The 12,604-nt window shown below is 41.1% G+C and overlaps 1 protein-coding gene across 1 annotated transcript in view; it reads left to right on the top strand.

Annotated features, from left to right (window-relative positions):
- The first annotated feature begins 12,289 nt into the window (after window positions 1-12,289).
- Window positions 12,290-12,604, top strand: part of acmsd (aminocarboxymuconate semialdehyde decarboxylase) — a 33,143-nt gene continuing 32,828 nt past the window's right edge. Inside the window, exon 1 of the mRNA XM_080198277.1 lies at window positions 12,290-12,542. The gene's annotated coding sequence lies outside the window, so the exon portion shown is untranslated. The remainder of the gene's footprint in view (window positions 12,543-12,604) is intronic.

Raw genomic sequence — 12,604 nt, forward strand, 5'->3', positions numbered from 1 at the left:
AGTGTAAAATGTGCTGCAAATCTATGTAAGGTGTGCCTATTTTGACTAGACACCCGGTCTTGCAAGAACGACAAATAAAATCTTGCTCCTTCAGAACTTGACTTGACTAAATTGTTTAACTGTGAGCTGTGTTTCTCACATCTGGCAAGATTAATCATTGAGCCTGTGGGGTTGTTCAGTTATGATTTTAGCTGTCACCTTCAATGATTAATGTAATGGCTTAGCATAACTTCACTATAATCTTACTCAAATCGTACAATATTGTCAATATACTTGAAATCTATTTTAGCAAGAAAAAACTGGTTACCTGTGTTTTTACATCTAAAAATGCCAACTCCAATCACTGCTCATGACCATGTCAAAGTGTACAAAATCATTGGGTGACAGGCTGGAGAGATACATTATCACTGAAGATGCTACAAAATCCATGACATGTGCCGAGATTAGGGAAGCTGTCAGATTTCCCCTCCAGAGATTTTTTAAGAAAACCCTGACCCTTATAAATATGACTTCCTTATTTTGTTTTCTTCGGAGATTTGAGCTAGAATCCTGGCCCAGACCCCCAAGTGGGGCCCACACCTGCCATGACAAAGGGTCAGTATATCTGTTTTCATTAAGTGTCCCATTGCTGACAATACACTGGGTCCAAATAAAGGTGGAAGTTGCAGAAACTCTCAGGTTCAAGTTAAGGAGAATCCTCACTCTCCCAACATCCACCCCATCCCACCCCACACTCTTCCACATTATGTCACTAGTGGTTTTGGGGCCAGAGATACACAAGCAACATCAGATGCAAAAGTCTAAGCAGCTAAACATTTATAGAGTATTTTTAAATTCATGTACATATATATCTGTTGTGATGTTACTTATAAAATAGTTACATTTTAATATGCTGATCTTTAACAACAACTGCTACTTGTATTTACATAGTGTCTTTAGCATAACAAAATGCCCGAAGTGATTGGCAGTGACATTTTAAAACAAGATTAGAAACTGAGACACATAAGGCTGGCGACAAAAACTTGGTTAAAGAAGGAGGTTTGAAGGATCATCTTAAAGATTTGTAATGAACAGCCTCAGGTGAGTTTCTCTAGAAGTTCTTGACCCAGATGAGAACAATATTTCCGTGTACAATTCCAGGATTTTTTTTCCTGCACCATCATAACAGGAAGAGAAGGAGGAAGAGGCCTAGTGAGGGAATTCCAAAGCTTAGGGGCTAGGTGCCTGAAGTCGTGAGCTAATGTTGGAAGAATTCATATTGGTGGGTATGCTCAATATGCCAGAATTAGAGGAGTGCAAGTCTCTTGGAAGCTTTTGGACTTGGAGGAGATTACAGATATGGAGAGGGATGGAGGGATTTATAAACAAGGATGAGAATTTTGCTGCGGAGCTCAGTACAAGGTCCCCTGCTTTTTTTGATACACATTAACAATATTGGCATTAATGTCGGGAGAATGATGAAGAAGTTTAAAGGCAACACAAAAGTTGGCTGTGTGGTTGATAGTGAGGAGGACAGTTGTAGACTGCAAGAAGATTCCAGGCAAATGGAATTCAGCCAAGCAAAATGTGAGGGAATGCATTCAGGAAGGTCAAACAAGGCAAAGTTAACACACAATTAACGGAAAAGATGTAGAGGAAGTGAGGAAGTCTACAAATCCCAGAAGTTGCAGGGTAGATCAATAAAGTGGTTGAGAAGGCTTATTGGACGTAGGAACAGGACTAGGCTAATCAGCCCATCAAGCTGTTCCACTTAACAACATGATTTTGGCTGGTCATCTACTTTGAATTCTTTTTTGTCACATTATCTCCATATTCCTTTGTATTATTGGTATTGAAATTTCATGAAATCCTTTCTTTTATCAGCTGAGGCATTGACTATAGGAGCAGGGAGACTTGAGTATCGTGTGCAATTCTGGTCACCATATTACATAAAATATGTGTTTGTATTAGAGAGGGTACAGAGGAAGTTTACAAGGATGTTGCCAGGACTGAAAAACTACAGTTATGAGGTAAGATTCAATCAGCCTACATTGTTTTCCTTGAAACAGAACAGACTGAGGGGAGATTTTATTGAGATGTACAAAATTATGAGGGGCTTGAATAGAGTGGATGGGAAGGGCCTACTTGGTAAAGAGGTCAGGGACTCAGGGGGACATAGATTTAAAATGATTGCAGAATGATTAGAGAGGAGATGAGGACTTTTTCTCCACCTAGAGAGTTGCAGGGGCTGAAAGAGCAAACTTATTTAAAAGCCTTTAGATATGCACCTCAAGTGCCTTAACCTGCAGGGCTACGGACCAAATATTAGAAAGTGGCATTAGGCTGGGTGGCTCATTTTTCAGCTGGTGTGGACACAATGAGCCAAGTGCCCTGTTCCTGTGCTGTAAACTTTCTTTGTTCCTGTGATTCTAAGATATCTCTTGACAGGGAGCATGTGTAGGCCAGTGAATACCGGGATCAATAAGACTTGGAAGTAAATTTTCCATTCTTGTCCATCACGCGAATTGTCACAGGTACAGTGGAAAATTTGACAGACCATTTAAAGATCCATTGACCTGGAATGAGAAATTCTGGGCTCAGGGGTGGGTGCGACTGGAAAATCTGGGTTGAACTGAGTGTGTGACTGGGCCCAGGCATGTGTCATGTTACAGAAGTGGGAATAGGCAGTCTTAGTGATGTCACAGATATGTGATTGGAAGCTCATCTCGAGGTCAGATATGACATCAAGACTGAAACAGTCCGTTTTAGATAGGATCTGTTGTGAGCAAGAACGGAAAATTTGGCGTTCCAGCCAAAACTTCACTTAGTCTCATCAGCACCAGAAACTCCCAGCTGCGAACGAGGAGAGGATTTTGGCCACAGTGTCAGTAGCCTAAGGAACAAAGTTTGGAATGGCAGCTGAAAACTGTGGTAGCAGTCTGTCTAGCATTTAACTGGAGGATATTTGTGCTCATCCTGGATCACAGCTAAGCCTGCTAAGTTAACAGCAGTGAAAAAGTCGAGAGTGTGGTGTCGTTGGAATTCATGTGTTTGTGGATAATTTCACCAAGGGGCAATGTGTAAATAGGAGAGGGTCAAGGATGGATTCTCTGAGGACAACACAGTAAGAAGTCTCGCAACATCAGTTTAAAGCCCAACAAATTTATTTGATAATAAACCCACAAGCTTTTGGAATGCTGTCCCTTCATCAGGTGAGTGGAAAGTTCTGATCAGGGCATATAAAGGCACACACAGTTTACAGAATACTGATTAGAATGCGAGTCTTTACAGCTAATCTGCTATTCAAGTCTTAAAGGTGCAGACAATGTGAGTGGAGATAGCATTAAGCACAGGTTAAAGAGATGCGTATTGTCTCCAGACAGGACATAAGTGAGATGTTACAAGTTCAGGCAAGTCGTGGGGGTTACAGACAGTGTGGCATGAACCCAAGATCCCGGTTGAGGCCGTCCTCATGTATGCGGAACTTGGCTCTCAGTCTCTGCTCAGCAACTCTGCGCTGTCGTGTGTCGTGAAGGCCGCCTTGGAGAACACTTACCTAAAGATCAGAGGCCGAATGCCCATGACCGCTGAAGTATTTGCCAACAGGAAGGGAACAGTCTTGCCTGGTGATTGTCGAGCGGTGTTCATTCATCTGTTGTCGTAGCGTCTGCATGATCTCCCCAATGTACCATGCTTTGGGACATCCTTTCCTGCAGCGTATCAGGTAGACAACTTTGGCCGAGTTGCAAGAGTATGTGCCTTCCTTTGGGGACACCAGTGATAATGGTGCAGGAGTGGGAAGAGAAGCCACTGAAAGTGATACTTTGGTCATGATTAAATGGATAGGCATTCATCTGGACGACAGTAGAAAGATATTGGAGGATGGTTGAGTCCATCATCTCAAAGCCTGCAGACATGTCGAGAAAGACAAGGGGGGATAGTGAAATACTATTGGATAGTGAAATTCTATTGGAATTCAGTGGAATGACATATTTGCAACAGAGAGAAAACAAACATCCTTTTCACCTTACATCGTTTAAAAATAGTAAACCAATTTATTGAATGTGAAGTCAGTTTTGAACTCACCCAAAGTTTCATTATCATTTAGTGGCTATGAATTCAATCCTGTGTTATTTGTTGACTGTGTAGTATAAATTATTTGATGAGATCTTGTGACTTGTGGATTAATGTCATGCACCATTCATTTCACTACTTATTCAACTAATATATGTAAGATTATGAAAAACCCCATGGAGAAACAAAACAGAATTTCAGCCTGCCTTTTGCTTTATTAATCACATGCTACAGCTTGACTATGAATGTCTAAATTACACTTTCTGAGTGACTACAGCAAATGACAAATGATGCCAACAACAGTTCATTTAAAAGAGGAAGCTTGCTGGTTGCAAAAATGCACATTCCACGCTAGTTATTTAAATGATAAATAATTGCCACCCGGTTCATTTTTCTGGCACAACAGCAAATGTGACAGGTAATTGGGATATTTATCATTGGTAGTAACCAGAATCTTCATCTCGTACACTAAATCCAATTAGCTTCCTTGTTCCTATTAGGTTTTTTCCACCTGTAACAGATTTTCTATCCATTGGCAATGATTTAATAAAGAAGTCTTTGTCACTTTACATTTTTAAACAAAGATCTTTTGCTGTAAAAATTAAAAGTGGAACACTTGCATTTCTACTTTCAGAAACACTTCTGCTGTCTTTTTGGTTTCAAGCATGATATTTCCTTCACATTTATGTATCCATTTTTTGACTGAGCAAAGATCTCCACTCATTTCAGCTTCAACTCCCTCTTCAGCTGATGATTCATCACATCAAAGCTATTTTTATAGCTTTCTTGAGAATAAGCTTCTCTCCTCTCAGCAGACAGGTCCTCACGGAAGGATCTCTAAGACAATCCTACCTCTGATCAGATTGTCCAAACTGATGAAGCCTTGCACCATGTGGAGAGGCAGTTCAGGTCTTCCAAGTACAAGACAATAGAGAAGAGGAAGAACTATTTCCAGAAGGCCAGCAGAAAGATCATAGAAACATAGGAACAGGCTCACATGAAACAAGTCAAACTTTTGGACCAGTAACCCTCCATATACCGGGAGAGATTTGCAATGTTTCACATGACACCTAGGCATTTGACTGCCGAATAGATCCTGACAAATTACAAAAACAGGTCCTGGGTGTCTTGCTGGTGAACATCATTTTGAAATAGATGAGATTAGGAGGCCAATTCAGCATCTCAGTATCGGCGAGATCTCCTTCCTCCCCACACACACACAGGGGAGTCCACCCTGTCTACAGATAGGGGAAATCCTGCTCATGGACACAGGGAATGCCTGCTCCCTGCAAATGGGAACATCCCTAATGAAAATGGAGATCCCCCCATGGACACAAGGACTTCCCTCTCATGGATGCAGTGAACCAATTCCTCATGAACCTCCCCAAAGGAATCCCCAAGGAGCAGTGCCCATGGCACTGCTCCTTGGCATCATCCCATGACTGCCCTCAGCACTGCCACTTGGCATTGTCCTTGAGACAGTGTCAGAAAGCAGTGCCAGGGATAATGCCAGGGACAGTAGCCAGGCAGTGCAGGGGTATTGCCAAGGTACTGCCCAGTCATGTAACTCTCCCCACTGGAGACTGTATTTACCTTTGCATCCCCAGAAGGTTCTCTTCACCAGGTGCATATTTGTCCAGACCTGTTGTAAATCTTGCTGATGTGATACCTCGTGGGAGGAGAAGGAAGATCTAAACATGGAAGAAAATGATACAAAGGGGAAGCCCATTAATGATATTGAAATGTATTTAAATTTGGATTCCTGTCATTGCATGGCAGGAACCCCATTACATAATTGGCAGGGGATGGGGACAATCATATTGTGAGATTTCACTGGTACAAGTCACTTCTTTTGGCTCTCATGAGATTTTGTGTCCCCACTGCTATTTATGCCCATAGCAAATGGGACCCAAAAACCTGGCTATTTTTTAAAAGTTCTTCTGTTAGTCACAAGTAAGGCTTATATTAACACTGCAATGAAGTTACTGTGAAATTCCCCTAGTCGCCACACTTTGGTGCCTGTTCAGGTCAATGCACCTAACCAGCATGTTTTTCAGACTGGGAGGAAACCGAAGCACTCAGAGAAAACCCACGCAGACACAGGGAGAATGTGCAAACTCCACAGCAGACAGTGACCCAAGCGTGAATCGAACCCAGGTCCCTGGCGCTGTGAGGTAGCAGTACTAACCACTGTGCCATCCTTTTCACACTGTCATGTTTCCCCCAGGGTTCCCATTAATAACATAAAGGCAACAATGGAACAGTTTATTATTAACTCAACATTCTGCTTTACACATTGTCATATCTTGACTCTCATCCATTGGAGAACATACTGAGATAGTATTAGGAGTGTCCAGCTGATTAGCCACTTGACAAGCTATAACATGAGCATAATTTCCATGGCCATTGTCCACTTGCCTTCTGCCGTTAGGGTGGTTTGTAATAAATGACACGTGGATTTTATGGGATCCCACAACCCAGAATTTAGAGCCAGAGTTCTTGTCTCTACTCATGGAGCAGGAGACAAACACTGCGCCGTCAGGCACAGAGGCAAGAATGCCACCATTAAGCCAAAGGCCATTGCTAATCAGGTAGACATCCTTAATTATTCAGATCAATTTGCCTTATATACAACATTCGGTTATCATTGACGAAAAGAATGGTGTACATCATCACAGAGGATGAAAGCAGATTGCTGTAACAGATTGTTAAAGTGCCTGAATCTTTGGCAGTTTTTTTAAATGTATTACTATTCAAGCTCAAGGTATATTTTAAAAAAGCTATATACTTTCATGTCAGTTCTGGCCTACTATTGAGCCTCCTTTTTGTTTAAGAGGTAGATAAAACCCTGTGACCTGATGAAATGTATCCCAGGACATTGTAAAAGGCTAGGGAGAAAATTGAGGGTCTCCTAGAAGAGATATTTGAATATTCAATAGTCACAGGTGAGGTACCTGAAGATTGGAGGGTGGCAAATGTTGTGCCTTTGTTTAAAAAGAGCTGCAGGGAAAAACCTGGGAACTACAGGCTAATGAGCCTCATATCTGTGGTGGGTAAGTTGTTGGAAGGTATTTTGAGAGGATCTACAGACATTTGGAGATGCAAGGATTGATTTGGCGCAGTCAGCATGGCTTTGTGAGTGGAAAAGCATGTCTCACAAATTTGATTGAGTTTTTTGAGAGGGTAACCAAGAAGGTAGATGAGGGTAGTGCAGTTGATGTTGTCTACATGGGCTTTAGCAAGGCCTTTGACAAGGTACCACATGGTAGGTTGTTGCATAAGGTTAAATCTCACTGGACCCAGAGTGAGGTATCTAAATGGATTCAAAACTGGCTTGATGACCGAAGTCAGAGGGTGGTTCTGAAGGCTTGTTTTTCAAACTGGAGGCCTGTGACCAGTGGTGTGTCTCAGGGATCGGTGCTGGGCCCACTGTTATTTGTCATTTATATTAATGATTTGGATGAGAATGTATGAGGCATGGTTAGTAAGTTTGCAGATGACGCCAAGATTGGTGGCATAGTGGACAATGAAGAAGGTTATCTCCGATTGCAATGGGATCTTGATCAATTGGGTCCGTGGGCTGACAAATGGCATATGGAGTTTAATTTAGATAAATGCTAGGTGATGCATTTTGGTTGATTGAACCAGGGCAGGACTTAGACAGATAATGGTAAGGCACTGGGGAGAGTTACAGAACAAAGAGATCTAGGAGTACAGGTTCAAAACTCCTTGAAAGTGCAGTTACAGATGGACAGAGTGGTGAAAAAGGCATTCAGCATGCTTGGTTTCATTGCTAAAAACATTGAATACAGGAGTCGGGATGTCTTGTTGAAGTTGTACAGGACATTGGAATACTGTGTACAGTTCTGGTCACTCTGTAAAAAGCATATTATTAAATTAGAAAGAGTGCAGCAGAGAGTTACTAGGATGCTACAGAGACTTGATAGTTTGAGTTATAATAAGTGGCTTGATAGACTGGGACTTTTTCTCTGGAGTGTAGAAGGCTGAATGGTGATCTTATAGGTTTATAAAATAATGAGGGGCATAGATCAGCTAGAAAATCAATATCATTTTCCAAAGGTAGGGGCATCTAAAACTAGAGGACATAGGTTTAAGGTGAGGAGGGAGATATAAAAGTGTCCAGAGGGGCAATTTTTTTCACACGGAGGGTTGTGAGTGTCTGGAATAAGCTGCCAGAGGTAGTAGTAGAGGCGGGCACAATTTTGTCTTTTAAAAGGCGTTTAGACAGTTACATGGGTAAGATGAGTATAGAGGGATATGGGCCAAATATGGGCAATTGGGACTAGCTTAGGATTCTAAAAAAAAGAAGGGGAGGCATGGACAAGCTGGACTGAGGGGCCTGTTTCCATGCTGTAAACCTCTATGACTCTGAAAATTAGACCTAAACGTACCCACAATTCTCAAAAATGTTATGCTACACAAAGGAATCTCTTTCTTGAGAAACCAACCTTACCCTAAAACTTACAGCTGCAGTAAGTATGGAAATTCAGCTTAAAAAGCTGATGTTTGAAATGTCTCAGTGGCTGAGATGCTCCATTGATTCCAATGAGCTGCATGTGTGCTGCAATGTAAGACTCAAACATCACATGTTTCAATTCCCCTGTCTGAGAAATGATAACTCCAGTTTGGGTGACAGCCAGAAGCAAATTCATTTTTAATTTTCTCTTTGATATGAAAAGGTGTTCCATGAGAATGCAAGAAATGAATAGACCATAAATCCCATTGAGCCTGCCCTGCTATTCAATAAGATAATGGCTGAACGAAAACCCACTTCTCTTTTCCACCCTATTCCCATATCTGTTTGATTTCCCTTTTCCTAAGAAAACTATCAATTTCAATCTTGAATCTACTCACGAATTGAAGACCGAAATCCTCTGAGATAGAGATTCATACACATCTGAGTGAAGAAATTATTCCTCATCTCAATCCAAAATGCCTAACCACTTATGCCAAGATTACAACCACTATCTCTAGAGTTGCCAGTCAGGAGAAACAGCCTCTCAACATTTACCCTGTCAAGATTTTAAGAATCTAATACACATCAGTGAGATTATCTCCCATTCTTTTTAACGCCAGAGAATATAAATTAATTCAACTTCTCCTCATATAACAGCCATCTCATCTCAGGAATCTTCATTGCTTCCCCTTTCAGGTAAATCTATCCTCCCTTTGGTAGGAAGGCCGAACCTGTATGATCCCACCATAATTTCATTGGAGCAAGACATCCTTACTTTTACATTCTGGCCCTTTGCAATAAAGGCTGACGTACCAGTTGCTTTCCTAATTGCTTGCTGTGCCTTGATGCGTACTTTCTGTGGTTTGTGTGCAAAGGTGCTCCAAGTCCTTCTGAATTCCAACTTTAACTATTCTCACACCTTCTAAAAAATATCCTGCTTTTAAACTCTTCCGGCCAAAGTAGATAAATTCCACACCTCCTCTACTCTCCTCTACAGCAACAGGAGACAGGAGGATCCTGAAGCAGACAGCAGCACTTATAAGAGAGGGAAAGAAGAAGACCCAGAGACACCTAAAAGGGCGGGGCAAAAGTGGATCCAGAGACAGGCAGCAGAACCAAAACAGCTATTCAATCTATAGTTACTGATCAGAATAGCCGCATTCTGAGAAAAATCAAAGTTTGATGTCACAGGAAAATAAGTTGTTGATGAATGAGTGAATATTCTTTTCTCAATACAAAACTCCGATTGTTTTAGTAACTGTAAGGTTTTGTTAGTTAGTTCTCACTTGTTCTTATTATCCATATTCTCACTTCCAGTTCTGGGATCCAATCTGACAGCATAAGCCCAGGCTTTGCTCCAAGATCCCTACATTCTTTCATCATTAGACAATTGGGTCACAAAACCTCCAATGCATCCCTCCATCATAAAGTCAAAAATGGGGATGTTTGCTGATCACTGCACAGCGTTTCATTCCATTCACAAATCCTCAGATAATGAACCACTTAATGCAGATATGCAGCAGGCTAACATACAGATTCGTACTGATAAGTAGTAAGAAATATTACTGCTACATATGTGTCAGGCAATGATATTTCCAACAAGAAAGGATCTAAACACCTCCCTTGACATTCAACGGAAATATTGTTGCTGAGTACCCAACCACTAACATCCTGGGATGACACCAAAAACCAGGAACTAAACTAGACCCACCACCTAAATACTGTCACTTGAAGAACAGTAGAGAGATCAGGGCAATAGATGCATAGGAACACCACCAGCTGAAGTTCCCTCCAGGTCACACACAAACCCGCCCTGGAACTAAGTCAACGTTCCTTCACTATCACTGAGTCAAATTTCTGGCACTCTCTCCCAAATATCTTCTCAAAGGAAATTAGGAGTGGGTAATAAAAATAAATGCTGGCCTAGTCAGCAACGCTCACATCCTGTGTATAAATAAAAAACATGTTCAGACGTTTGGCATTGTATGGTGAGCAACTCAATTTCTGGCTCCCCAAAGCCTGACCGTTATCTACAAGGTGCATTTCAAGATTGTGACGGAATACCCTCCATGTATCTGGATGAATGCAGGTCCGAGGACAAGAAGTCTGGAACCATTGGGGAAAAATCAGACCATTCGATTGGCATCTTATCCACCACTTTAACATTTCATTCTCTCCACCACTAGCATACCATTACTGCTGTGCGTACCATCTACAAGTTGACCTGCAACAACTTGCCGAGGCTTCTGCACCTTCCAAAACTGCAACCTTGGCTGCCTAGAACATGGCAGCAGGCAATAAGAACACCACCACCTCCAAGTTCCCCTCCAACTCATACTCCATCCTGACTTGGAAATATGATGCTATTCCTGTATTGCCGCTGGGCCAGTCTTCAGTAACTCCCTGCCTAACAGTACTGTGGGAGTGCTTACACCATGTCTGCAACAACGGTTTGAGGGAGCAGCCTTCCCAAGAGTAATTAAGGATGGACACATTTGCCAGCAGTGCCCATATCAGATGAATGAATAAAAAGAGATTTTAAATATTCTGTTCCTTAGTTGGTTTCTCGACATATTGTTGAAGAAAACTGTTTCAAATACAATTGTCTTTCAAGTTACTTTTACCAATTTGGTTTGTCCAGTCTAAATAAACCTTAAAGTCCCCACAATGATTTGTTAAATGCTCCTCTAATTTCCTGATTTATGCACCTTCCAATTGCTATTAGTGGACCTCTCAGTTATTCCCACCAGTGTTTACTTCTCTTTGTTATTTCTTCATTCCGATTTTACATTCTGAACTTCAGGGCTAAGATCCTCTTTCCCCAATGCATTTATCAAGGTTACTCTACAACCTTTCCATATTCTCTATTCGTTTTGAAAGTTGAGTACCTGGGAATATTTAGTTTCTAACCTTGATCACCCTGCGCCAACTTCTCGGTTACATTTCTCTTTGTTTGTACCTTCAATTCATCTGTCATCGAATCATAGAAATGATACAGCATAAAGAGGGACCATTCAGCCTATTTTGCCCATGCCCATCACAAAGGCACACAGGAGCCCTTTCTAATCCCATTTTCCTGCACATGACCCTGCAATTTACAGCACTTAAAGTACAGATCCAGATACTTTTTAAATGGGTGTGAGGTCACTGCCTCCAACACCAAAACAGGCAGCAAATTTCAGACACCCACCACCCTCATGTCCCCTGTAATCCTTCTGCCACTTAGCCCAAATCTATGACCCCTGGTTTTTGAACTCTCTGCCAAGGGAAACAGATTCCTCCTGTCTACTCTAACGCTACCCCTCACGATTTTGTATATTTGTATACCTCAATCATGTCACCCCTCAGCTTTCTCTGTTACAAGAAGAATAACCCAAACCTCTCCAATCTCATGGATGTTTCATGCACTGAGATGTAGAATGTTAACATTTTTTACAAATACTATTATTAAACTTTCTGGCCCTTTCTGACAATATCTGTTTCACCTAAGTAAATATTCTGCTTGAAAGCTTTGACCTTTCTCTTCAGATATGCAGGATTTAAAAGCATATATTTGGATATGATACCATTAAAAAGCAGTATGAGTCTATTAGTAAGTGAATTTTAATTGGTACATTGTTACTGATGGAATCACATGAGCAGCGATGTTAATTAAGGGAATTTTCTTCTTTAATAAATTAAGGAATCATTTGGTTAATGTTGTATGAATGTGTAGTAGTGAAAAATCTAATTTCTTATCATTGTCCTTCACAGAACCTATTGTGTGAATATGCCATCCACAGCTGTCATGAATTTCATTAATCAGTTTGGTTGCCAAGTGTGACGCCTTGAAGAAGAAACATTAAGCACAATAATTAAGAAGTGTTACCGTTTTTTTTAAGACGCCTCTCTCATTATTGAAGAATAAATAAAATGCACAGTTATCTGCTACAATATTCTTTCTAACTGTTAGCCATTGTTGGGACTGCCATTTCAAATTATTCCGGACACCACAGCATTACTGGAGAATTGGGTAATATTATGGTTATGAATGTGTAATTATGATATTACAGATCTTAAGGACAACTGTTTTAA

This window comes from Carcharhinus amblyrhynchos, chromosome 11 (assembly GCF_965287045.1).
Source record: "Carcharhinus amblyrhynchos chromosome 11, sCarAmb.v2.hapA, whole genome shotgun sequence".
NCBI classification, from domain to species: domain Eukaryota; kingdom Metazoa; phylum Chordata; class Chondrichthyes; order Carcharhiniformes; family Carcharhinidae; genus Carcharhinus; species Carcharhinus amblyrhynchos.